General features: G+C 41.5%; 1 protein-coding gene across 3 annotated transcripts in view; it reads left to right on the top strand.

The window, feature by feature from the left end:
* Positions 1-8,993: 8,993 nt before the first annotated feature.
* Positions 8,994-27,262, top strand: part of ASAP1 (ArfGAP with SH3 domain, ankyrin repeat and PH domain 1) — a 151,980-nt gene continuing 133,711 nt past the window's right edge. For all 3 annotated transcript variants that reach the window (XM_064507873.1, XM_064507872.1, XM_064507871.1), the window contains exon 1: positions 8,994-9,334. The gene's annotated coding sequence lies outside the window, so the exon portion shown is untranslated. The remainder of the gene's footprint in view (positions 9,335-27,262) is intronic.

Here is a 27,262-nt window from a genome sequence, read left to right as displayed (position 1 = left end):
ACCAAAGGATTCAGATGTCTGACCTGAAGATCTCGGAAGCTGAGGGGTAGTTTCCTGTTGACCTCAGTGGCCTTTGGATGACAGTCTTTTGCAGGGAGCACCACTGATTACTAAAATAACCTCGCCCATACCAAAACCCTGCGAAAATTAGTTCCCTAAATTGTATCTATTTGTGTCACATTTTCTACATTAGCTGTCTGTCTCAAGCTCATCTACTTTAAATAATTATTTCTTTAAGAAAGTTTAAAAGATTGAGTCATTTCAGATCATAAAGTTGCGGGAAAACTCTTTTCACCCCCATATGACAGCATCGTGGAGGCCTTTTCAAGACACTTTACTCCTCCTTGCATTAGAAGAACTTGAAATTTGACAGTAAAATGGCTTTTCTGGAGGGATGTGCCTCTTGTCACATCTTTGAAAACCAGTGTATATGTAGGCAAATTTAGGTTTCAGCAACTAAAATTACCCGAGATATCTTTGGTATGTAGGATGTGTCAGGCCAGAGCTGAACTGGACTGATGTAGACCATAGTTGGGCCGATGGCTGGACACTTCTCTGAGAGCTGAGAAACTCACTACTGCTGAGAAGTAAGAGAGAGAAAATGAGGGGTGGTACAATGAGAGAGAGACACGTATCCGATGGGGATGGGAAGAAACTTAATGGACAAAGATGGGGAAGAGTCAGCTCTGTTCAACTCTGCCCACACAACTTTAAGTGCTCGACCTACGTTCCCTTAGAGTATGACGATGGTATAGAGTATTCCGTGATATATATATTGAATCTTCATTTTGCTGTGCAGCTTTTCACAGTTTTTGCTTCCTCCCGTGGCTTTTACTACCCAAGATGGGATTGCATATGAGAGGCAGAACAAAAAAAGACTGCGAACTGAGCGGAGTGTGGGTGTGAGGGGGTTTATGTGTGCTTTGGTTTCGAAGCTTTGGCCTGAAAAGAGATATTTGCGTTAACAGACTACAAAAGACAAATGATTTGCTGTACTGAAAAAGTTAGAAACTCCTGCAACGTCAACACAGTTCATTGAAAGTTAGAAGGGAGGCGTGTTATTTTTAGGAGCTAAGTAATTCACAACTTTTTGTATTTAAAATAAAATATTCAGATGTATCATTATGAGTCATCTTTGTTCAGATAGTTTACTAAAATATTCTCCTTATGTAATGCTATCATCCAACATACCTGGATCTCTATTTTACTATAAAGCTGGTGTACACTGGGAAGTTTACAGATATATTTGTATTTTTAAGGATGATAACAAAGCAAAACAATATTTCAGGTGTAGTTACTATTAACAAGTTGTAAAATATTGACTTCTCTCACTATATTTTCAAATACTCTATGTCCTTTCTATTACTATTTTTTTCCTGCAGTTTATGTGCTGTATGTCTGCAGCCAGGAACATGTGTTTCCAATTATCTTAGCTTTCCAAACCAGCTTTGCATTCAATAGCAACTTTTTTTTTTAAGCTACAGCTCCTCCTCCCACAGAAGTTAATATTCCTCTCTTTTTTTCTACAGCGAACAGCAGTGGCTGTTGATCCCAAGCCCATTTTAGAATTCATTTAATTTGGACCTCCCCTGAAAAAGAATATATTCTCTTCTAAACTTCTTGTATTTCTTATGAAACAAAACCAAGCTTTCATACTGAATGTGTATAAAGTGTTGAAGTAATAGAGGGAAAACTGATGTCATCCAGTCAATCTTCTATGATATTTTCTCTAGTTCCCTCTACAGTGAAGGATCCAAGTTGATCATTAGAGCTATAATGGTAGAAATGTTAAAGATCATCCCATGCTTACGATATGTGCTTAGGCCTTATAATTCTCATCCCTGAAGCATCTGTGCAACCAGTGACCTGTGGTGCATCTGAGCCATGTGTTACACTGTAAGAAATTGTAATTATTCCCATTTGTAAATGGAGAATTGAGGGAGAGATGTGTCTGAACCTTCGCGCTGGCTCAGGTCTCAAAATTGCATTTGACCCCCCCCCCCCCCCAGAATTTCTGATCTTCTTCATCACTTGGTTATTGACTTATGCTCAGGCTTAAGTTCAAAGGAAGACCACTGGCTTCCCACCCAGAGAAATTCAGGCACGGAGATAACTTTGAGACCCAGTCCATAGTGACAGTGCAAACATAACCAACATAAAGCATGTAACGCAAGAAAATCATCCCCCCACTGAGGCAGAGCGCATAGAGATAGGAGAGATGTAGCCATAGAGATCAAGGCCATGTCTTGCCTGAGCCGCATGTGTGGGGCAGTGTATGAGAGGAGTGGGGTTGGTCCACATCCCTGGGTCTCACTCCAGGTTGGGATGAAGCTAAAACACACAGCTGGACACACAAGTTTGGGAGCGTCTTGGGGTTTGTCAGTTTAGATGAAGCCATGGCCAGAAGAGCTTGAACTCAGCGTTATCCTTCTTCCTTTGTACAAGGAGATGACTGGAGAGGGATCAGAAGGGGGGAGACACACCAAACTTCATTAGCATTGCTGGTGCAGAGTGCACTCTGGGCCCTGGACAGCAGAGAGGCTGCTAGGAAAGTTTTAGGGAGTTAGGAGAAGGCTACACCTAGCATTCGGTCACAGAGTAACCAAAGCCTGAACTGAACAGTAGACCACCCCTTTCACCTCCATGAAAGGAGAAGTGCAAGATCCCTCGTTTGTATGAAAAGCACTGGATGAATAATCCTGCCTGGTTGCTGTGAGCACCAGGTAGGCAGAAACTTCACTCTGAAGCACAGTGCATGCTAGAATTAAAAAGTAGGAAAGCAGACATTTACCCCAAAAGGAGTCATTGTCTCGCTCACCAGCAAACATGTTAGCACAGCGGGTTACAGACCAGGATATAAAGCAGCCAGAAGGCAGCTTAATTCATGCTTAACGTCGTATGACTCTCCTCCACGCATGTGCTTTGTAGCCCTGAAACAGATGTGCGGTCAGTATAACGTACTGCAGCACTTGAAACCTCCAGACCATACCACAGCACAGGCTGCTGAACGAGACACCGGGATGCAATTCTGACTGAGACAGGATTGCAGTGCCAGCCGGCGAGCGCTCACTGAGATACTCAGGGCAAGGGAGAATGAGATAAGGGTGGCCACCATCTCCTACAGAGGAGTTCAAGGTGTCTCTCACTAGGAGAAGGGCTCCTACAACCAGACTATAACCAGCAAGAGCAGGAAAGCCATGGGAAGAGATATGGCAATGAGACACCTGCAAAGCACATTCCTCGTTCAGGGAAGTGCTGGAGTTCTTCCGCGGCAATAAGAAGTCTCTCCTTTGATCGTTACGGTCTTCCCCTCATGAGCCATCAGACCTCTCCAGTTATGGTCCCACCTGCTTTGGTAGCAGAGGACAGGAGCTGCAGCCACTGACTCTTAGGAGCGCAGGATACAGCACTTTCTGAGTAACCAGATCTAATGGAGGCAACCACACGATCTATTCTTCATCATCTTGATTTCTTTCTGCAAATGTCGCACCTTCTTGTGAAAGTCCCATGGCCTGTTTCACTGTTATCTACACACTTCTGGGCCACAACATGCCAGGCTTATATTTTACAGTGCTGCTTTGTTTTTCAGCCCTGTTTCCTCATCGGTATTTGAGGGTTTGGATTCTGACCACACACACGTGTGCATACACACAAAAATCTAAAGGCCTGAAGGATTTCAGTCACAGGGAAAGATCTGGCTTTAAGTTTTCCCTCATTACAGATGTTGCCCTGATGATCGCCACCTATTTCCAAAGCAATGCTGCAACTGGAATTTACAATTATCTTTTCTTTTTTCTTCTGTGGCATTTCCTTTTCCAGATCCCACTGAAGCTCCTTAGACTAATAGTTCTTGTATACAGTCTATACCGTATACAAACACACAGTGCTTACAGCATATGAAGCTTTTAGCATTTATAGCACTAATGACTCTCACATCTCTGTGACAAGTCTCCTGGTACCTATTTATGTTAAATCTTCAGCACCTGGTGATAAAGGATTTATAGCAATTTTAGCATTAATTTTTATGTATATGTCTAATCTTTACTTGTAAAAAATGCTTAGAATTATTGCTCATGTGACATCCAAAGGCTCAGGTCATGGGCACTTTATACTTCCTTTAAAAGAAATCTCATATTTGCTAAACCAATCTGGTGATCAGTGCGGGGTTTGTCTGGAGCTCACAGGATGTGTTTTTCATTTAAATCTTCTGAAAACAGCCAATGACAACAGAGTGAGGAGACATTTTTTTCACCAGCTTTTAGTTGGGGAACAGTTTGGTGGTCAAGGGAGAGCTCACGTCTGGCGTGATGCTCAGAGGACGTCTAACGTGTCCTAGTAACCTGGCCCTTTCGGCAGAGCTCGCAGCCTGGAGATCTACAGGGAGCGATGCAGACTGACACTCAGAAATTCAGGTACCAGCATTTCATTCCTATTAGTGTCAGTGGTGTATAATTTAACCTACAGTTGTCTCTCAACATTACCTGGAGTTTCCAGGCATCTCTGGCAAATGTTGGAGCCAGCAGTTAGACTCCTGAAAGAACTATGAAAAAAAACCCCTTTTTGGCCAAGCAATGAGGAGGAAAGAGGAAAGGCACAGAAAGAAACATTTTAACATTTGTTTTTTTCTATAAAAAATGAAAAAATACCAAAATAAAAAAAAAGAAACTGAAAATGAAACGTGCCTGCTATGTTGTAACCAACTCCATTTGATGGCATTTAATGAGAGCCCTTGCCCAGCCTCCTGCTGCATTGGTACAGCTTGCAGTCACCACCAAGGGTCAAGAGAATTTGTCAGACAGTTTCCAATTCCTGGACTTTTTCGTAACGTCGGGAGGTGTTATTTGCTTAATAAGTGTACGAACATGTTGTTAAACCTCTTAGAACACAGCTCCTGTTGTATTTCACTGAATGAACAGTGGGAAAAGTGGCAGCATTTGTTGTTTAATGTAAGGGCACATGGTTCGCTGCTGTATGAAGGGGGCTCGGTGCTTTTGCGAATGCAAACTTGCCAGCAGGGATGCTGATCTCAAAAGCAAACCTCCAGGACTGCTCATTTAGGAAGGAGCGGACTGTAATAAAATTGGCAGGGATCTCTAAGCAAACACGTTAAAACTGAACGTCGGGGCACAGAGATGTGTTTTGCAGCGCAGTAAGAAGTCACTAAACCAGTTGATTCCCGAAGTTTTGTGCAAAAAACAGTGTTTATAGCTTCTGTTAAGTCATGTCAGTGTTTATGAAATCTCTTTCAATAGTGCTTTCTAGTCATTTTCTCTAATGTTTGCTAAGCTTAAGCATATGTTGTTGCAAATCCAGAGAGAGTCACAGGGTGAATGCGCAACTTTGTTTAAGCGCATCGCAGTATTTCTCTGGCATCCGATTCCCAGCAGCTACCGAGAGATCCAAGATTGCTGCATGCGCAGGGCTGGCCACATGCAACAGGCAAAGTAAATTAGCTTCATATGAATATAGCTGCCATTTTTTCAAGGGTGTAAAGCCTCAGGGTGACTAAAGAACGACAAAATCAGGACCCTCAATTTTTTTTCCAAACGTTTTAATTATTTTGTTGAAGCCTTCCCTAAATCCAATGAAGTAGGATGTAAAAATGAAAGAGCTGGTCTTTGTTTCAAGTCAATATCGAAAATAACATTTCCTAACTATAATGATAAGACTTGTCATTGAAACATGAAAAATAACAGCACTTCGGGCCCTGCAGGTTAATGATAATTTTTTCACAAGCATTTTGTTCACAATCTCAATTATAATTCATTGTGCTTTATCTTCCACATGCATCGCTAAACCCTTTTAATCTTTAATGAACTGGATTTCTCTTAATTCAGTAGCTTTAGAGCTCTTTGTTGAAAAAGTGAGAATTTGCTATCGGCTCTAGGACTACCAAAACTTACATCCTAGGGATGCAGAGCAAGTGAGTGGAAAGCTCAGCTGCTGGGGGTACATCAAGGGTAGATCTGGGTTTTCTTCCAATTTGAAAGCAAGCATCTTCACGTCTGTACTGAGTCAGGCCATTGGCTTTTCTCTAAGGTGACTGTGGATACTTTGCAGCTGCTGTGCCCTCCCAGCAATCTTTATCCACTTTTTAGCCTTGGTAATTCTACTGGCCTGAGTTTCAAGTTTTATCTCTGCCCTGTTTCTGCAGGATATTTCCGTACAGTTTGTTTTTGTGAGCTTCATTATTCTATTTACCGTGCTGTCCTTGTTCTCCTTCTTACTAGGCCCGATCACAATATTTTTCCATGGAGTTTTTTAATTGAAATTTCTCGCCAAATGAAACTTTTCAAAATAAGCATGTTAACCATTTCTTAAACTAGAACAGAAACATATAATACTTTTAATGGTTTTGTATGGAAATTCTTGGGGCTTTTTGATAAACTGACAATTTTCCACTGAAAATACCAATGAATGTTTTTTCCTCTTTCAAAATTTTCAAGGAAAACGAAAACCAGTTTTACAGCCAGCACTTGCTCTTCTGCTTAGAGCCGATGGAAGCTGGCTGGAGAATGCTGCCCTTTTTAATTATTGCTTTGTCCCCTCTCACCTTGACCTAACTGTGCCCTGGCAGGGAATGTTTGCCTACCTCTAACTGATTTACAGCAGATGTTAGTGGTAATAAATTATATCCTGCTTCCCCCAGCTCCTTTCTTCTAGAGCTGCTTGAATGTTTTCAAATGAAAAGTCTCTGGATTTTAAAAGGCAACATTTCAGAATCCAGTTTTGGGGGGCTGGTGAATATTTTCTCTTTTTTTCCAGTTAAACTGAAAAACAAAAGCTAAGCTTTATCTTCTTCCTGTTTTTCTTTTTTCCTGCTGCTGTTAGAAAGTGTGGGACTAAGGGGAAAAGACAAGAACAGGGATGATGAAAAAAAAACTTGAAGAAAGAATTTTTATGGGAAAAAGTGAATAAGTGAAATAGCTCGTTGGCAAAATCCATGGAACAAAAAAAAACGCAAAACCCCATGACCCTGAGATGTTTTAACTTTTTCCCTGTTTCTCCACCAATTCCACTCCTGACACCACCACACAACCATTTGGTGCTTGTTTCATGTAGCACATGCTAGGCACTAGGGATGCCTTCATGCCCCACAAGCAAAGTCTTTGTTCTCCAGCTATTTCCACCAAGGCAGTGGGCAACCTCCTCCACCAGTGGCCTCGAGGCGCCCTTTGGGGTAGCAGAAGAAGGACAGGGAACCGGAGGACCCAACTTTCAAGGTGTTTCCTAACTCATAACTGGGCTGGAGACCAGAGAAGCTTTCCAGAGGTGAGGATGACCCAAAAATCCCATTCTCCGCCCCAGCTCCGCGGCCAGGCTCCTGTGGCTCCGCTTGGCTGGGATGGCCTCCTTCAGTAGACACGGCTCCATTTCCAAGCCCGGCCACTTCCAGTGAATGCTGTAATTGATGGGTTTTTGCCAGAGCTTCTCTCCTGGAAATAATAAATAGAAACTATAACTAGCAGAAGTTGCTGAAGGGAACTTTTTACTGCAGTGCTCATATTTTGTTTGCGGTGGTTCATATCCTACAAAAATGATATAAGTCACATTGCATCTGGGACTAACATTAAGGCTATTTGAGATGAGTCAATGGCTCATGCTTTCAGCAAGGAGACCAGTCAGTGGAGGTTACTTCTGCGTCTAATTACCTCTACCAGCTACTAGCAAAGGCCAGGTGAAATTCAAGGCACTAGTTTTTATATTTATCATTATAGATAAGTCCTAGGAGAATCAGAAAAAATTAAAGACATGGGTTTTTTTCTTTCTAACATGCTATAGGCAGGACTGTCCCAAAATGACGGAGCTGAGTCTTAAGAGAAAAGTAGCATTTTTGAAAGCGGGCCTTTGCCTTAGAAATCAGTAACTTCTGGAGAGCAATGAAGCCTGCGATTGTCCTCCTAGAGAAAACAGCAAAGTCCCCATCCTGCAAACACACGTGTGCTTAGTTTTGTGCGTGTTAATAGTCCTAGAGATTTCCATGCGACAGCTCTCACATAAACTTCATTTTATGGATTACATCTGCAGGAACGAGGGGTCAGTTTTACACCTATTTTGATAGGAAGTGTTACTGCCTTTTGTTATAGTCATATTTAACTAAGAGTTTTACCTTTATGTGTTAGCCAAGAGAGATTACATAAATAAAGAATTCAATTAAGATGCCTGGAAGGAAAAAAGAACCAACTGTAATCTTGTTAATGTTGGAGAGGTAACCGCAAGACACAAAGAGCAAAGTCTATACTCAGGAAACAACTAAGGATTGGAGAGTTTGATCCTAAATTCCTGAACAAAATGGCGTAAAAGTAGTTTTCAAAATCTCCTGTTCCTTTAAGGAGTCTCTCTCCCTCCAATTTCTAAGGTGCCCTTCCCTCCCCCTGCTGCAGCCAGCGCGGGAGTAAATCATCCCTGGGACCCTGCAAGTATCACATAGCCAAATAAATCTTGAGTTACAGCGAAAGAGGGGAAAAAAGCAGAGAGAGGTAGAAAACTAATCCCTGGCTTGCAGGTAGACCCAGTCAGCAGCGCACAGGCGTTGGGACAGGTTTGTCCTGCCATTGCAAAACTCAGGGTGAAACATCATTTACTTGGCGGCGGAGGAAAGCCGCGCTAAAAGCCGTACCTTTTTTAACTAAACCATCACCATGGAGAAATAAAGAGGGGGAGAGGGAGCCCTCCTCCGTAGGGCACCCCAGCAGCGAGGGAAGGCAGCGCGGGGCGGACGCGGGGCTGCGGCTGGCGGTGGCACGCGGCGAGGACCATCGGCAGCCCGCGGCCGGCTCGCCGCTCCCGGCATGGCATATCTGATTTCAGCCACAGGCAGCACAAGGGTTAACGGGAGACGCGGCGCGTTAACTGTATCTGCGGAGATTATGGCATGTTTATCCAGTGTTCAGATTTCCTGTCTGAGTGTTTGGATTTCCTGAAATCCCTGCTATCAGCCCAAGTGCTGTCCACCGAGCAGACCTTTTTCTTTTTCCCCCCGCTTTTTTTTTTTTTTTTGCCTTTTTTTTTTTTCCACTTTGCTCACATGGTAGGCTTTCCTTCCTGCTCTCTTTCCAGTTGTAGTGCCTGTGTCTCCTCACCGGTCAGGACATTTATGGATGCAAATCAAAACTCTTAGACTCCCGAACTCTGGGGATCGCCGTACATTGGATTTCTTTTTTTTTTTTTTTACTTTATTCTACTTAATTTTACCTTCTTGTGGACCTAAAACTTGAAGAAACATGGTCTTTTTCAGCTGCCCATGGGAGAATATGTTTTAGCCTGAGATGGAATAATGGCCTTAGGTTTGAGGAATAAATCTGGAATGGGAATTCAGACTGCACAAGTCCTGGTGAGTTACAGCACATTGAGCTTAAGCGTGGTCAGTAATATATACCTTTAAAACAACAGCAAGGGCTGCGTCCATTGAATGCGGCTGCCGAGCAAATGGCAACAAAAAAAAAGATTGATGAAGCTGAAGTTTGAACTTTAAAGAAAAATTAGCAAAGTCCATTTTTAGTTCTTAAAAATACATGCTGTTCTACAGTCTAGATAACGTGTAGGCAAACTTTCCTGTAGCAAAGTGTTTAGGGCCAGATTCTGCAAGTCCGTACTCGTGTAAGTAACTTTTACTCCCATGAGCAACTTCATTGACTTTAAAAATTGCCCATATGAAAAAAGACTGGCAGAATTGGGCCCCTATTTAGTAAATTGCACTGTCTCAATCGCAGCAAAAATGAATTTAAAAACAAAAGAGTTTTATGCCTCTCATTATATGCTTTCTTGGTCTTTTATGTTTCATTGTGAATCCAGTTTTAAATTTTAAAAAGAAGCCGTGCGCCAACTATTTTGCCTATTGTCTCTCAAATAAGTTTGCAGCAGGAGTGAGAGCGCGTTTCAGGCAGCAATGTTCGAGAGGCCAGAAAGGGGCTTTCTGCCGTTGGGGAGAAAACGCTGAGTGGTATGCTGCACTGAATGAACTGGAAAGCTGGATGCAAACAGGAGGCTTAGCCCAGGTTTTAGCTCCACTCTGGGATGCGAGAGTCCCTGATGGCACTGTTAGCCCTAGCTGGTTTTAGTCGGATCACAAATGCAATGAGTTGGCGGCTCTCGAAATTCGTGACTCAGGGTTTGAAAATAAAATCCTCTTTTCAGACCTCTTTAAAGCTGATTTCCTTGCTGAAACCAATGGAAACGTTGTCCAAGTGAGATGTGGAAGAGCAGGAACAAAGAATCATCATTATTACAACTTTTATTCTGTCCTTTAGCTAATGGCTCTGGTTACACTGCACATTCCTGAGTCGTTCTTTGGCATTCTTCCAAGAGGTTTGGTTCCCTAATTTTAAGGAAAAGATTGCTTCAGAAGTTGCTTAGATATTAGGAAATGTCTATAGTGAAAACAGCTTTCTCTAGTAATTTTACTTCAGCCCTGATTGTCATTAGAATATTGAAAATGTCGTGAATTCTAATATATAATACTGCAAGTCAGTCAAGAGATTTTAACATTTAAATTGTTGCTTTTTTAGTAGATGAGAATACTTCACTTTTTTATACCAGTAAAAGGAAAGAACCATTGTCTAAATTCTGTATAGAGCTTCAAAGTTTCAGGTTTTAAACTGCTGGTTGGCTGGTGTGCCAGCTTTCTGCACAACCTCCTGAATTTGATCCTGCCACTCTTCTTCAAGGGTTTATTCAATACCAGTGGAAGGGTTGTGGGAGACCAGCCAGACCAAACTCATGTCTTTTTTGCCTTCAAGCCTTCAGAAATTAATTATTAATTAATTAATTATTAACATGGGACAACACTATAAACTGATGGTATTTTATGCATCGAAATTTGAGTTCTTCTTGTGTAGGTATGCGTATATTCTCAGCATAGGGGATTAGACCCCTGAAAAGACCGAGAGAACAAGAAGCTCCTCATCTGAGGTAGTGTGGACCTCTGGTGCCCTGCCATGTGGTTATGTTAACCCACAGTTTGGTGGTCTGTGTTCATGGCTGCAATTAAGCAGGAGCAGCAATGGGATCATCTCAAAGCTAGTAGAAGAGTCAAAACATCACTACTGATCGGTGAACCACGAAAAATGGAGAGCATGGATGAGAACTGAGAGGAAATATGGAGACTTTGCTAGTTCTACCCAGGTCTCCTAGGTTTGAAAATTTGGTTGGCCATCTCATGAGCAGAAGGCTTGGGACTGGGTTGGTTGGTTTTTTTTCCCTTTTTTGCAGAACTGTCAGAACTTGCTGGTTTAAGTCAGGCTGGAAATGCTGTGGGAATAGCTTTTCTGGTGGTATTTTGGTATTTCCTCTTCTGCTCACACCCAGAACCAGGAAGTGCAGAAGCACAACCTTCAGCGCATTGTGTGCGTGTTTCTTTTTTTAAACGTGAACACTTTTCCCTTCCCCTGCCTTTTTTTTTTTTTTTTTTTTTTTTTGTCCTAACAGCTCTCACAAAGGTTTAAGGCTTTGTTTGATGTAGGCTTTGGGAATTTTTTTGGTACCTTTTTATATAACTGTCCCAAGCACTACATAGTTCCTTAATAAATGATTATCGCATTAGTTTGGGATCATCTACGTGCAATATTCCCAACGCAGCTAGCCATGGCAATGCATTAATGTGACAATAACCCCAGCAGCTGTTTCTGCTGACATTTACTCCTGTATCTTCGGCAGCACAAGGACTGACTGGACACTAAGACCAACCTATTTGGTTGTCCATGGAGAAATGCCTCGAAAGGCCAGGTTTTCGATCTGTTCTGAGTAGCCAGTTGCACCATTAAACTCTCTAGGATTAGATATTCCTTGCTTTAGTGTTCTTTCCTCCTTCTTCTCCCCTTCCTCTCTTTGGCATCGGTGAGGAGGTCCGACTCATGAGCCCTCACTCCATGTGTCCATCTCATTCACCATCACGACTGCCAGTTCTTCTGCCTTTCTTGCTGTTGTTGGCAAGTATGGATAAACAGTTTTGACAGGCAAGGAGTCCCAGAGAGCTAACTTAATATGATGTTTCTCCACTCAGATGACAAATGGACCAGTGTAAGTAGACCCCTTTCACCAAAATTGTTCCCCACTTGAAAGCCTTTAACACCTCCTTTTTGTGCTGCTTTCTGGAAGAAGGGAAAAATACAGTTCTGTTTCTTACCTGAGCAAGCGGATCACCTTGAGACTTTCCCTCAAGCCTCTTCTAGCCGCAGTGCAGAGCCTTTACTTTCATTTATAAAATGGCTGATTAAACTTAAAATGGATCTAAAAGTTAGGTGCATGGAGAAATAAATCTCTGTATTTCCGTTTGAGTCCCCTCACATAAGCTCTACATGAAAAGAGATACCAACTGAGTTTGAAAATTGTCCCTGTGTAGGATTGGGTTTGTAAGACAAGTTCTTCAGTGGTTTGACAGCCCTCAAAAATACAAGGAAATACAGTCAAAGGGAACTTTTTTTACTTCCCTGTGTATTTCTGTAATTCCAGAAGATGCAAGCTGGGGCAATGGAATTATTGAGGATTTTAGAGCTATATGCGTGTTTATGTTTTGGGGGGTCTTTTTCTTTGTTGTTGGCCCTAAAGCTCTCTCTGGCTTTTGGAAGCTGCCACGCTCCAGAGAGAAGGCAGGAGGTACAGGAGGGAATGACACCCAGCTTCGTTATTTCAGAAACTGCTTAGTGCGAGGAAGGGAGGTGGGAGTGCTCAGCCTGGACCAGAGATCACCTTACTCCCACATGGCACCCGTAAGTCAAGCCCCATCCATGCTGAACATGGCTTAGGGTGCAAGTCCCCGAAAACCCAACGCCTGGTTCAGCCTTCCCCGAGAGACAGTGATGCTTTTCCCATATCCTCCTGTATCTGGGCTGGAGTTAACAAAATTTATCTGCCTCCGTGAGTCAGCAGAAAAGTATTTGGCTTTTATAAGAGTTAAGGGACATGGGATAGGGCAATGTCAAAGCACGAAGCCTTCCCCCTGCTCCGCGTTTGCACCGCACGCGCGGAGGAGAGGTCGCGCTGTCAGTGAGAATAGCAGAGGAGGATTCCCGCGTTTACACCAGCTGAGGATTTGGCCCGCGGTGTACATCAACACGGCTGTCGAACAAGGCTCCTTTCATCAGCAGTAAACGCGAACAAATGTGAGAACGACAGCAACCAGCACGGACCGCGGCGCAGGGGCTGCCAGCAGGTTTGAAAAGTCAAAAGAAAACTCGATTTTCTTCCCATGAAAAGCGAAAGAGGGAAGGGCCCCCCCCACCTCCCGCCCCCACTGCTACCACCCTGGCTTAAGCAAGCCGAGCCGTAGGTATGTGTGTGGGGGTTTGCTCTTAGTGGTTAACCACATAACAATTTGAAGCATGTGGCTAACTCGAAAGAAACTGCCTTTAAACGTCTGCAGACCGTAATTGTATTAGCAAGAGTGGAGTCCTGCCTGGGGTCTGCTTTCTGCCCCCGAGGGCTGTGCCAGGAAGCTGTGTACATCCTGCAACAAGTCCTGCTAAAAGAAGAAAAAAAAAAAACTCATTTTGTCTATCAGAGCTTCTCTTCTGCCTATCCACTGCAGCGAGCGCCAGATGTTCCCTGCTTCACGTTTTGTCTCTTTACTTGGCATGTCAGAGCGAAGCACCCGACAGGAAACAAAACGGGCAGAAAAGAGGTGCCGATGAGGGGGAGAGTGTTTCGTTATGCTGCTTTCGTAAATAAAGTGGGAGGAAAAATAACAAACAAATTGGAGACTATCTGCTGCGAAGCGTAGCCCGCTGCAGACCGTGGAGGGATCTCTGAGGGAAGCGGTGAAAGGCACGCACAGCTTGAGGCTTTGAGAACAAGGCTCGAGGAGGCACGGGGGGGACACACGGTGAGAAGCAGCCCTGCTGTAGCTTACAGATGGTAAAAAATGCCCCATTCAAGCTCTTCTGTCCCTCAAAACCTGAATTTAATGGGCAAGGAGAGAAAGGAAGAGGGAAAAATATGCGCAAAAGAGAAGTGAGCAAGTCCATCTCTGGGGTGAAGGTCCAAATGCCTACATGGTGCCAGGACTCAGCTATCACACAGTCAAGGGGCTAGAAAAACATCCAACATTAAAGAATTTGGTGCTTAAAAAAAAAAACAGAAAACCTTAAGATTGCAACATTTCCCCAAGGGAAGAGACCCTTGTGGGATGTTCTGCAACTGGTTTGCAACTCCCCAAAGAGTAAGAGACGTTTAGTTTCCATCCATTTCCAGCACATCCTCAATCTGCAACCAGGAGAACCTCGCCTTGACTATAAACAGACATGCTTCTAAATGCTCCTTGTGCAGATAAGCTAGTGCAATTATCTTCTTCACCCAGCTGCAAACCTCATTTGTAATTTAGCAGATAAAAATACCATATCTGTACGATCATCAGAATTGCTGGTGATCTGGGAAAGCAAATGGCTTTTGGAGTGTGCCCTGAAGGTTGAAAATTCAGGCGGCTTTGAAGAAAGGGCAAATGAGGCCTTGCCAGGTCTTCCCACTCTGTTATAGAGCCTTAAGCACCTCCAGCAACAGCAGCTGTGGCCATCTGGCAAGGGGACGGGATGGGTTTGCAGCTAAAACTACCCCTCTAGCAGAATGAAAACGTGTTAGTATACCTGCATAAAGTCCATCAGAATAGTAGCAGCAGAGCAGTAAGCACATGCTAGGCAGCATGGGATATGGCTCACGACTAGCGACCAAGCTATGTACCCAGGGTCACTGGAGGATCTGTAGACCCTGGGTCTTTTCTCCATATCTGTTCTCCATATCTGTTGTCCAGTGATTTGGGGTTAGTGGCTGAACGACAGCAGCAGGATTGCCCTGGTTGGGCCACCTGCCGACACTGAAATACAATGTGACCACAGGCAAGTCACTGCACATCGCTACCCAGATCAAGAGCAGGAGAAGCTTGGGCAGCCTCCTGCCTTTCTTCTTCTTCATCCCTGGAGTAGGCAGAAGGGAGTGTGTAGGTGGGAAATACGTGGCATACGTTTCATGGGCTTCTAGAAACCACCGGGGCAATGAAGGGGGAGATTTCTCTTGCCAAACCTCACACAGCTGCATGCCTTTCTTATAGCAGCGGACCAAATGAGTAGAAACCAATTTTTTCTGGCCAGAACTGTTAGCCAGAGGGACAGCAGAACATGTCAAGCGCTAGGGCAAGCCTTACAGTATCTAGACTCAGCACAACACTAAGCCCTTTGCATAAAACCATGGGCTGGGGAGGAATATAACAAGGTTACCTGTAGTGATATTTCCACAGATTATGGTCCCACCTTCCTAGGATCTTGGCTTGGGGACTTTCTGAGTCAGAGCTCATGCTTCAGATATACTTGTCCTGGATAGATATTTGCACTGTGAATTTGGGTTTTTTCCCCCCCTTAAACTAATTGAGATTTTTAGCATCAATGAAAGAAAGCTTATATGGGTTCAACATGCAATTAGACAAACTCATGGAAGGAATTTTGTCTTGAATTTGAAGCTATTAAATGATTACTGAAAGTCAGGGTCCAATCCTAATTTCATACCTGATTTATAGTAGTGCCACAGATTGGATTCTGTGGAAATAATCCAGATTTATTTATGGATAAATAAGACCTATACTACCACTGCAGAACTCATAGGTTTATAATAGAGGTTACTATATTGCTACTTTCCTTCTGTATTCAAATCCAAATAGTTTAGTGGTCAGCCAAATTAATATGCTTAATGATGTAATCATCATTAGATAAATCTCTCATAAAATATGGAAGACTGCGTTCTCTGTTCATGTAGGATACTGGCTCTATCCATCTGATCAGAGGCAGGTCTTTGTTGCATTTCCATTAATAATTCAGTATTTCAGCAGGTGTCCTTTTCTCCTTGTTCACAATTAGGAGCTGAGTACTCAGCAAAACTTACCAGGATCAGAAATTGCTGCAATTCAGTAGTTATCTATATTCATGGACAAAGAAGATCTATACCTAGGTAAAATATTTTTTCAAGATATTTTATTAAACCTAATGGATGCCACAATTCTGTATTAAATGTACAGCTTTTAAATTATCAACCACAAAAGTATGATTCTGATCTTATACTTGTCCTACATTAATGTCACAATCTGACTCCAGATTTAATCAATGGCAAACTAGGTCTCAGCCACAATCCTAGATCTCCTGCGTCATTTAAACTTTCTCTCTCTTTTTTCTGTGTTTATGAAGTTGTGGTTGAGAAGGAACTATCATGCTCATGTGTTGACCAGGATGGGGTTAAAATCTACTTCTGACACGAGAGGTGATCTACAGCTGGTATTTGTTCTCACCACCTAGACAGACAAATGTGAATGGGCTCAGTTGAAACCAATTTCCTTACTATTGAGAATATTAGACTTAAAGGGCCTCAGCAACAACAGGAACAAGGATGAAAAGGTGATTTTTAAGTCATTTTTGTGCTCCTGTATAGTCAGCCATACAATAGCATACCTGGCACCTAGTCTGAATTACAGAAATCACTGGACTACTGTGATTTATGTTTTTCTTTCCAGGGTTCCAAGGAAATTCAAAATAGTAATTTTGCAGTTCCCCCTATACACATATATGTACATGGTATGTCACAAACTCCTATGTTTCATTCCTTCTGGTGCCTTTGAGAGCAGAGAACAGCATGGTTGCAAGGTTCTTACTCCGGACAGCTTGCCCCCAAAATAATTTCTAAGATTAGTTCTGCCATTGTTCTCCCCAATCTGACTGTTACATTTTGCCTAAGGAGCTCCTTCTCTGGAAGAGAAGGAAGAGCTGGGTTCTGCAATAGGCCCAAAAGCTCTGGGCCCATATGCTTTGTGAATCAGATCAGCAATTTCCTAAGCAAAACCCTTTAATATCTGCAACTTGAGCAAGAGAATAAGACCAGTAAATAAACTCCTGCAATACATTGGCACCGTTAGGCAGATCAGGCACAAAAGCTGACATGGCCTCAACCAGTGAGACCATGTTGAGCCTAATCCCAAGAAAAATACGGAGTCTTAGACAACACTTTTTCATCTTGCTGAACGCCGAAGGACACCGCTTCATTTAAGGGAAGGGAAGGGAGTGTTATCTGTGTTGTGTTTTGTGCTTTGGAGGAAAAAGGAGAGCTTAAATCATGGAAATTTACATCACTTAAATGGAGTTTAAATAATGTGTTACTGAGAGCTCTGCCTCCTTTGTAGCTTGGTGTCATTGAACGAGGCTGAGGGAATTGCACTATGTGTGCACATGCCCCTGTGACTTTGAGCCCATCTCAGCCAAACCTGAGGGAGGAAGAGAGGTCCTGAAGTGCTCCTACACATTTTGTGCAAGCAGGCAGATGGGTAGAAGAAAGAGGCAGTTCGTACCCTCTGCCCACCTCCTCCCCAAGGGAAAGGCCACAGTTCCTGTGGGAAAAAAAGAAAAATTCCATGGGATGGAGGCACAGTGCTCACCACATCTGGGAAAAAGGTGAAACAGGCATTTCCCCTTGGTTATACGCAAGCATTAAATTCAGCAAGAAGCACAAGTCCAAAGGCAACCGAGACCCTTAGTTCTGCCAGTAGTGGAAAGACTTGCTTTGGGAGTTGTAGGGTGCGGGTGCAGGAGTTCAGCACTCTTAAATCCTCTCGGTGTTCATGCAAACGTGTGCGTGCCAGTTACTGCACAGTTATCGGAGCAACAACAGGTTTGGTGAAAGACGCCTATTGCTATTTATCCTAGTACTTCTATTCTCTCTCCTCCGAGGAGATACCTGCTCACAGTATCATAGTGCCATGAAACCACTGTGTTTAATGGGGGAAGAGTTCCCTGGGAACAGTAATGGTCCAACACCAGTATTGTTTGCATACTAGTGCTGGCTAATTTGCAGTAGCAACGTTTTGCTTAGACAAGCAGTGCCAAGAGAGAACTCTGTTTGCTAAAGCTGCCATTGTAGGCAAAAGCTTAATTCGGTAATTTTCAAAAGCTGATTGCCTAGAATTCAGAGCCTCTGCTCACACCAAGGTCCTGGATAAATTATTTCAATATCCTTTAGCAAGTGAAGCCAATTATTTCAGTCCATCAATTAGGGCTTCACCAGACAAGGGTTCAGCACCTCCTCTTGACTTTCCTGGCGCAGGACAATGTATTTCAATCCTGAGTTGCACAATTTCTGCTGTTATAATTCTAGGCCCCTTCTACATGGAAATCATCAGCTGAACCAGACTATTGAAGACAAGTCAATTCATGTCTTGGAAGAAGGCTCCTTCTGAGATACGAAGTTAGACAGGAAAGAAATTCAGATCCCCAGAAAGGACAGCTTAGTGCTTTTAAGGGTGAGCACCACCAGCCACTTGAAGCATATATTGATTTAGTAATGTTAGCAGGAGGTGCATGTTGGTCACAAATACCAGAACTGGACTATCTCATCCAGCTCCTACTCTAGATGCAAACTGCAGCAGGCTTTGCTCCGATTCCTACAAATATCACATAAGGAAGGAAGAAGGGCCTCAGCGACCAGCACCATCTGCATGAATGCTGGCAAGCAGGGTTTTCCCTGAAGAGGCAACACCCTCTGATTTCAACAGTATTTATCATGAGAAAATATGTTTCTGTTTTGCCCTTTCTTATGCATATCAAAAACAAATAAGATATTTGTTGGGTTTTCTTCCCAAAAAGGAAATAAGTCCATTCTGGAATGCACTAAGCAGATCAGGTTCGTTTAAGTACTGAAGAATAGATATGTGGGATTTCAACATTTTTAAGCCCTCCCAGGATATTTGTGCAATACTAATTGTGCTGGTTGTTTTACTGTTTTTTGCAGCCAACAGTACATTTGATGTAAAGAAACTTGGCCTCATTTATCCTATTAATGTAGTCTCTCTTAGAAGTAGAAGCTATTTACAAGATCATAATTTCCCTCACAGACACTATTTTTAATTGGAGAAGAGTTCTCTCAGAGGAGTAATAGTCTTACTTCTGTTCACATCTGTGCAGTATTTCCTTGATCAGAAGACTGAGCGAAAGAGGATCTAAGTAACTGGTTCTTTAAGTAATAATGAACATTGAGCTGTGCAGTAAATCATAATGAACAATAAAATATAAAACAAAATTTGGCTGGAGATTAATGGCTGGAATGGGACTTACTGAATTAAATTTGATCAGAGGGTCCCTGGAAAAATCTGAGTTAGATTCACAATGTCTATCATTTTGCTTTTTTTCACATAGGAAGATTCAGCTTGATTGTCTTATAACTACTAAAAATTTTTAGATCTTGCAGAAGTGGTCGTAGGACCTACAAGAAAACAAATGGCCACAAAATATTTCTGAACACAAGAACTCAGTCTGATTTTAAAAAGGATTTGTCCTCTATATGGCTACTGAGACTATTTGTACTTACATGTGACAGGCAAAAATATCTTTTTATATGGAACATAAGCTCCTGTCCTTCAGAGGAATATCTAACCAGTTTCTTATAGGGACAAGAAGAAAATTCTCATCCAGAGAGTTTTCTCTCTTCATTATTGCATGTCTCATTAGGGAGGTTTCTACACATTTCTCTGAAGCATTTTATATTAATGATAGCTAGCCCTGGTAGGCCTAGAAATGCAAGAGTATCTGATGACTAGAGTGTAAGATACCTAGAGCTGCTAGACACTTAAATCCAATATTTGCATCTCTTTCATATTCATAAACCTCCGTATATCTCTGACACCCTCCAGTAGCTAAGTCCTACCTAGCAAACCCCCCTAGTACCTGCACTTCTGATGCTGAGGCTACATACCTTTACCTAGTTGCTAATACAGTATAGCAGCTTGCTGCCTTCTTCCCTCCTGAACCTCAGCAGCACACATGAATTAGGCATTTCTTGCCCACAGACAAAGGCTGATTTAGTATATGTGTGCTATGCAGCTTAAGCTCCTTCCCAAAAAAGGCCAACCTGCATCGTGCCTTTGGGATGGGAGCACTCGTCTGGCCAGCAAAGGTCCCTGGCTGGAGATCCTGGTCCAGCCAAGGCTGATAGGAACTGAGCATGGAGCCTCCACAACACACACAGTTCCATCAATTGTCCAAGCATTAGAGGGTGTATTACATTTTTACAAGGTATTAAGGGCTGACTTAAAGGTTCCTGATTCCAGGAGCAGGTTCCTGATTAAAAGTCTGCTGCAGAGATAGGTGCCTTTGAGTGTTTGAAGACTGGGAATAAAGTCTGGTCTGTGCCTTTTGTGTTTCTTGCTAGGTGGTTGGACTCCTTCTTACTGTTCCCTCTTCTGTGACTCTGCTTTTAAGTGTCTAACCTTTCAGATGTGGGCTACAGAGAAATACGGGCAGCTGACTCAGGCTTTTGAATTCCCCCAGCTAGTGAGGCACCTAATGCTAAACACTGACGCTTGATGTTTCACTGCCAGATTTGTTTGTGACTGTAACCTCGAGTCCTTAAATGTTTATGCTTCTAGCACAATTCACCGAAGAAACAGACTCAAAACTATAAGCCGATGATTGGGACTGAAGTTTCCTGTTTTTCTTTTCTTTTTCTTTTTTTAATCAGAGATGTCTCTTGTTTCATCATTTCAGTTCATCAAAATAACAGAGGAAGGAAAGCGAAACTGCATAAATTGAAACTGACAGCACTAGAGACACCCAAACTTTTTCTCTTTGGCTAATTTTATTTGCTGATCCCAGAGTGAAACAGATCCATCAAATGACAGCTAAAAAGGACCAATTCACCATGCACAATGCTGAACGTATCACGCACCTGCAATCTAGCCTTGTCTCAGACACCTGGCAGCTCTGCCACATTTGGCTTTGCTACTTAGCCCTATTTACTTAGTTTCCTTACGTTTTTGTAAAAAATGGACCTAACAACAGTTGCCTAGAGTCAGAAGAACCGCAAGGCTATGTTATTAAAACCCAGAATGCAATACCATTTTAAAATTCATCAAAGTGCTCAAAACAAAATCTCTAGAGATTGGGAGCTTAGTCATCCCAGGTTGCTCCAGCTCATTTAGATAATTGTTCCTTGAAATAGTTGTCTTTTTCTGTCTTTCTTCTTCTTTTTTTTTTAACATTGACACTTGGCAAGTATTCACTGAACAGGCAGCTCAACTCAACAGCTGCAGGGGGGAGAAAAGCCCTAGATTCCCACCATTCACACCTCTGTTTTATGTAACGTGAGCCAACCACATCTGTGTCCCAAATAGTCATCTCACCATTACTTGCTGGGATATTAATCAGTCATTAGTTCAACTAGCTAATAATCACGTTCGTTTCTTTGTGAAGTAACTTATTAAATAATAGGAGAGGTTTAGTGAGTGTAACATGCAAGTTTTTCACTATTTATAAATAACATCAGGACCTGGAGAAACTCAAGCTCGGTTCTTTCTAACCTTCCTGAAAGCTATGTGACTCAATTGCTTCTGTCACAGCATAAATTCATGCTGGCACCGAAAAAGGCAATGCAAGTACCATCACGTGGTCTTGATCAGGAAACTAATACAAATGAAACTGAAAAAAGGAGGGTACTTTTCAGCTGCATCACTTTTTTCTCAGTAAAAATACAAAACTTGTATTATGGCATATAATTTTTTTGAATTTTATTTGTGGAATTTCTTTTATCCAAGAAAATGTAAGATCATTACAACTTCCCATTAGACTGCCAGTGGCAAGTATGGCAGCATTCATGGTAGTACACCCAATAGATATAATTTCCTGGGAGTATCCATTAATAATTTCATTTTTAATTTTCTTTTCTTTCTGTTGGAACCTTCTCTGGAATGGAGAATAACAGCTACAGTTTATATGCGCCCATGGTTCAGTACAGGTAGAAATAAGAATGCTCTGGTAGAAATAAGAATGCTCTGTCCCAAAGCACTTAGGGTGAAATTCAGCATCTTCAGGATAGGAGACTACCTCTGGGCTCATCACCCTACTCTCTCTTTCAGTCAGTAGAAAGAAAAGGCAGTTTAGGCTGTGATTCATATGACCTTTTTAGGCAGCTGATTAGTACATCTGTTTTAAACATCTACTTTTATAGGAAGAAGTGAGTTGCAACCTCGTTTCAGTTGACTGTATTGACTGGATCATCAGTAACTATAAAGGGAGCTTAGGGTGAATGGCCCAGACAAAGACACTTTGTCAGATACATGCCATTTTTATGGTCTAAAAGTTGAATCAGAGCTCACTAAAGTGGATGTAAAGAATCCCATTTACATGAACTGAGTTCAGATCAATTTTTAAAGATTCAGTTCTGTCACTTACTTAATCTTATTTTACTTTATAAATAGCATCATTTTGGAGTGAATGTTCATGGAACTGGGCATGACTCAGTACAGGAGTGAAGGACAAAAGAAGAGGATATTCAGGGACATTTTTGTTTTCTTGTATTTCTATGTGCCTTGTATTTCTGGATATTCTGGAGAGATGTTTTGACGATTCCACACTTCATTGCACTCTGCTAAAGGATAGAATGGCTAATTGTACAGTACCAGCCAAAAGATGTGACATTTTCCCTGGGATCCTAAGTAGGAGAGCGGTACTGCTTGGCACACGCCGAAGGTGAAGGCATGAAAAACACAGCGGTTTGAAGGGCAGAACAACACCAAGACAAGAGAGCCTGGCACAAGGCACTGTGGAATCATTCTTGTGATCAAAGCCTGGCTTTGTATTTGAGACACCAGACTGAAAATGAGCACATCGGGGTCTCGTTCCTGGCTCTGCCACAGACCGTCTGTGTGAGACTCATCTCTGGAGGAGAATTAGCAATGATCCAATTAGAAGGAAAAATATTAACTTTTGTGAGGGGTTCAGGCACAAGGACAACGTGAGAGACCTTGTTAGGGTCTGAATGCTCAGTGCCAGTTAGAAGGGAAAGGTGTGCAGCTTGCTTTGCTTGGGAGTTGCCCTCACAGAGGAGAAAAGCCACTGTAGGAAGGACATGGAAAGTTCAGATGCATCACATTTTTCATGCAGAAACAAGTTTAACACGGCTACTCCAGGTTTAGTTGCCTCTGATTTTTATAAGATCTCCTTCCTACCAATACATTCAGTAAATTACTAGTGTTGAATTCAGCCTACAATCAGTGGCTATTGAGCAGGGGAAGTGACAAAGGCACTTTATGTAACATTCAGGTTATGCTATTAATCTATTACCCATATACTGTGTGCAGGATTTTTTGCTATAGACTCCATACAGAGTAAATCATTAAACAGTCACTAACCTTACAGAGGAGGCAGAAAACAGTCTGATATATCATTAGCCCCTCACAGACCTCAGTGGTGGATTGCAGGTAACTCAAAATCTTGGCCTACGATGGCAGCCTTGTCATCAAATATAAAAAAATACCATTGACAAGATCAATGAAAGCTCTTCAGAGGTCTAAAGCCGGGAAGCAGATATTCTGATTAGCTGCTGCCTCCAGCAAAATGAAAACTCTTCCCTGAGCCTGAGAAACAGCTGATGGATATAGTATGAAGTGTTAAAAGGGTCACTCTTAAGTGGATCCAGGGAGATTTAAGTCACAGTACTGTCATCCTGAAACCCTTAGACAAATAACAAAAGACAGTCTTCATAGACTAGAGAGTTCTTCAGTCTAAATACTTCCAAAAATCTCCTTGTCTTATATCTGAGTCTTAAAGAAAATTCACCTTTGAATGAGACTGCAGAAAATTATAAAACAAGTACACTTTAACCCTTTGACCTTCTGTAGCAATGTGTTACAACATTGCACAGCAGTAATATACTGCAAAACTGTTAGGTCTTAGCATTAGCATGTTTAGAAGCACACATTTTGGAAAAAAATCCAAAACTAGATTTTGACTACCCAGCACAACTCTTCTACAGCACTTTGCAGAGACCAAATATCGTATCACAAGATGAGAGCGGAGAACTAATTTCCATTCTAACAGTAATGTCATCTCCTAAAGCGAGATTCTTTTTTAATTGGTTGTTATTTGTCAGAATTCTGTCTAAGAAACTATCTGAATTTTAAAGCTGATTTAGGTATTTCCAGATGAATGGAAGAAAGCTACTACTTTGCCAATGTATTTAACAGTTTGATGGAATGACCTGAGGATTAATAGTCCTCTCAAACTGACATCAATCCAGTATAAAATACTGGAATGGATAATTCCATTATTCCAGAGAAAAGTAAGGTAATTCAGGCCATTCAGCATGGAATTAAGGAAAATATATTCTGTTTCAAGAAAACTGTCTCGATATTTATTGAGGTCTTATTTTTTCAAAAAAATCAATACTGTTGATGTCATACATACGAACAAAAGTTCATAGAAGAACTTTTGGCACCAAACAGCACTTTGATTAAGAAAGTGGAGTTATCTAAAATCATCAATGTAATTATTTAATAGATTACAAACTGAGCAATTGACATTTCTTAAAAAATGTTATAAATAGGGACTCATCATGATGAAAATATCACTTAGATCTTCTGGGTCACTTCTGGGCTCTGTGCCATTCAACATTTTAATCAGTGACTTGTAAGGAAACAGAATTATTGCTGGTAAAACAAGCAGAAAATGAATGGGGCAGTTGTAAAATCTGAACAGAGCAGCTGGTTAGCATGTGGTGATCTAAGCATGCAGTAAGTTAGGTAAATGTGCACAAGGCGAGATGAAACAGAAAGACAAGTCATACACACTGCAGCAAGGAATCCAGTCCTGGTGGTCACCAACCAGAGGTGCTTTTTGCTGAGTACTGCCCTCCCTTGCCTTGAGCTCTCAGATCAGGCAGTGGCCTTGTAACTGATTTTGCCTTTCGATTCCCTAAGGTCAAGTACAGCAACACTTAAAAACTCATCCAGGTCCTCTTGTAATGACAGCAATGCATGGACATCTGGGGTAAAACAGACTATTTAGCAAAGAATTTTATGTACTGCTTTGGTTAGCAGAATTCAATGATGACTGTTTCATTATTCCTTCTTTAAGGATTCAGCTAGTGCCCATAGCATGCTGGTACTTTGGTGGTGTATTTTTATAGAAGTGCTGAAAACCCAACTAACATATGAGGTCATGACAGAGCTTTCGTTGCCTAGGATATATTAAAATCAGGTCTGAGGTGACTTGTCCACAGACAAATATCCTCAGATTTGCTTCACTGTAGTACACTAGAACACATCCTAATAGTGTTATCCAAATCATGGATTAGGGCGAAGCCGAAGAACATGTTTGTTACATCCCGTTTGCATGATACCAACAGAGACACAAACAAAACAAAGCTACGACAGATTTTGGCATGAAATGAAATGTATTTTCTTCAATCTCAGAGTAGTTCAAGAACATGTCAGTTATCACATGGATTGAGAAACTTAATTCTATGTTTTGGCTGTGAAAATAGCTTCAATGACTTTTGCAAAATTTGACTTTGAAGATAATCTTTAAATTTGTAAGCCATGCTTTTCAACAGAATTTAGATACAACAATAAGTTGATTCCCTATAGTTCAAATAACCAGCTGAATTTTCTCTTTTGCAGGAAATAAGGTTTTCTTCTACCTGTATTATTTTAAAACTTCTTGAGATTTAAAAGCTTTCTGCTCAGTCATTTGCTGTAAATTGCAGAATGAAGTAGTACCCTACAGCATTTACAGATGAAGTAGTCTGTTTATACAGAAAGCACAAGAGCTATAATTACTACATGATCACATTTGTATATCAAGGTCAGAATTCTGTGATTCACGCTATTGTTTGGACATAAAGGGAGTTGATTTTCAGCATGGTGGTGTACAGCTACTATTATTGTAACATCAGTGACTGTAGAAACAATATTAACTTCTGCTTGTTTGAGATTTTCTAGTTAGGTTAACTCCAGTTCAAACACTCATGAAAACAGGCTGGTTAATATTTGTCCTAAAATATTCATTAGACATGCAAAATATGTACTTGCATTGTTGTCGCTCAGGCTGTGTATTACATATGAAAGCCAAAAAAAAAAAAAAAAAAAAAAAAAAACCAAAAAAAACCCTCCAAAACAAAAAGCAAACCAAAATAGGTCATTAAATGACTTATGCATGAAATCACAAGGAGTTTACGCGATATCAAAGGCAGGCAATTAAAGAGTGAAAAAGCATTTCCTGATCTTCTCCTCTCCTCTGCAAAATCCCTGCATAGGCTTCTCTTCTTGACTATTATCCAATAGTCAACTCGGAAATTTTAATATTCCACTCTGAGAATTCATTGGCTTTCTATACCATTGTACCAGTTCTAAAAGTTCTAAAAGTTCTAAAAGCTTAAAAATATGGGAATTCAACTCATTATACTTATTAGTTAAAAGCTAGGATTAGTAAAGTACTTATGTAGTACTTATGTAGTACCAGTTAATTCAACATGATTACGTGTTTTTATAATCAGGCACAAAAATAAATGCTTTCCTCATCTGAGGACTAATAGAATCTGCCATTGTGTTAAAACATCTGAATTGATACCCAGCTTTAATTTGTATTTTAATGTCATCGTGCTCTTAGTTAGGCTTCTTTCTCTTACTTAAGACGTAGCCAGTCTTTCTCTTTTCAGGTGTAGGAGTCTCTAGGTTAAAAGCAATCATGTTTCCCTGGGTTTTCATTGTTCTCTATCCATTCTGGGTTTTTATATTTCCTATTCACTCCCTGCTCCCACTCACATACTGTCATGTGTGAGCCCTTTACATAAATCTGATAATGTTATCCTCGCATTGCCAGGGAGGTTGGGGGGCACTGTTTTTAGTTTTTTTCAGGTGAGAAACAGGGAGGCAAGAGGCCACCTTGACATAGCCCAAATTCTACAAAGGTCCCTGGGGTAGAGTTTCCTGAAAGCTGTATTTAGCCTTGAAAGACCCCTTACCCGCACCAAACACTCACATGGGCTCAGGGACTTAGGAGTCTGTCACCTGAACACAGTTCTAATAACTCATCCTAGGTCATCGAGACAGGGAGTTGAACCCAAGTACAAAATTAGCATCTTTGTCACTGGGCCACCTTTCTTCTCTTTGGGTGAGCCCTACAGGTTTCCTTCTCATTATCCTTTCTCATCAATCAATCCTGATAACTTTAAGCAGCTTAATTGCTTCATGCACATTTTTATAGCTTTCTTTCATATTTCATTTTATTTGCCTCTGTTACTGTAGTACTGAGAGAACCAGAAACATGTATGAGACCAAGAAAGGGAGTATAATCATCCTGAGCCACTGAGACCTAACCACAAATGCTGTAACACAGCCTATAGCAAATGGGTAATTAAATAATCTTTGGTAGCTTATTATAGCAGAAGTAAGGAAATTCTGTGACTTTTTGGACTTACAAAAAATAGATGAAATACAAACAAATTACCATCAATTCAAAATGTAATCTAATGT

Source organism: Dromaius novaehollandiae, chromosome 2 (genome assembly GCF_036370855.1).
Source record: "Dromaius novaehollandiae isolate bDroNov1 chromosome 2, bDroNov1.hap1, whole genome shotgun sequence".
Lineage (NCBI taxonomy): Eukaryota > Metazoa > Chordata > Aves > Casuariiformes > Dromaiidae > Dromaius > Dromaius novaehollandiae.
This window is presented reverse-complemented; position numbering and strand designations above follow the sequence as displayed.